This window comes from Octodon degus, unplaced genomic scaffold (assembly GCF_000260255.1).
Source record: "Octodon degus isolate 3935 unplaced genomic scaffold, OctDeg1.0 scaffold00388, whole genome shotgun sequence".
Taxonomy (NCBI): Eukaryota; Metazoa; Chordata; class Mammalia; order Rodentia; family Octodontidae; genus Octodon; species Octodon degus.
This window is the reverse complement of record NW_004524964.1, coordinates 614944-616231: the sequence shown is the minus strand read 5'-3', so window position 1 is coordinate 616231 and position 1288 is coordinate 614944.

Below are 1288 nucleotides of genomic sequence, written 5' to 3'. Positions count from 1 at the left end.
AAAGGGCTGCAAGGAAAGCCCACATTTTGGCCCTAGCCTTCTAAGGTCAATTAAGACTCAGGACATATGAGAACTTGTACTGTAACATCATGTAACTCAGTAGTGTCCCAAATTTTCTGATCAAGGAGATATTGGGGCCAAAAGGAAAGTGATTGAAGATGTAGAGTGTGCCTAAGGAGAGTCACATGGAGAGAAAATACTCTCTCAAGCTTTCACAAAGAGCACATTGGCCAAGCAATGGCCGTGACTCATCCACATGGCTGACACTGGCAAAGGTTCTACAGTCTGAGGTACAGGATCTCAGGATAAATCCGGAGAGGATTTCACTGACCTTATCAGACCCAAAAGCTACAACTCTTGTTGCATAGGTCCTGCTTTACACTGGTCTTAACCATTCAGCAGAAAAGTATAAAAACGAAATATGAGAAATAAAGCCGTGCTGTTATGTTGAGCTGTAGGGGACTCAGGTCAACAATTTCTAACATTGCCGGTCAAGTGGAAGACCCAATACTATTATGAACTATTGGGCTCTTTTAGAATATTTTACTGTGTTTGCACACCTATAATCAAATAATGGATCTTAACCAAAGAATGGGATACAGATGAATGTCCATTTTGTATTTGTGTATTCAAAGTGGTTAGGATAGATATATAGTTACATTCTCTTCATGAATAGAGGGATTTGTTCTAATTTTTTTTGTAGATAGGATAGCATGTCCCCATCTTTTACAGCAACTAGCCACTGGGAGAAATGTATGTCATGTTTTAATTATTGAAACTATCCTACCAATTTTATTTGAAACTGTCTCATTGCTTTTTGTTTATAAATAAAATTATGGAAAAAACATCTCTTTCATAGTCATCCATCCTTCTGTTCAGTCAGGAGCCATAGGTGTTTATCTCATCAATGCCTTTTGTAATTGATGTATATAGGAAGCAGTGAACTTTTCTTTGTCCTGATAGATGCGTGACAATTTAAAAGAATTGAAAGCTTTTTTCTTTTTCTTTTTTTTATGTGTATTAAGTACAATTTATTGCACTCTAAGATATTTAAACATAGCTATCTAAGACAACATTATTCTAATAAAAGGCACATGGAAAATAATGAACTTCAAACATTTTCACAGAAGTAAAAATGGAAGAATTTCAAAAATGAAGTAACAAGTTGCTCATTATATAAAATAAAAGCATTTAATTTTATTACTTCAAGAAGCTGTCTTGTTTTTTAGAAATGAAGAGGTTTTTTAGAATGCCATTATAAATCATACTTTGTTTAGAAAATGTAACT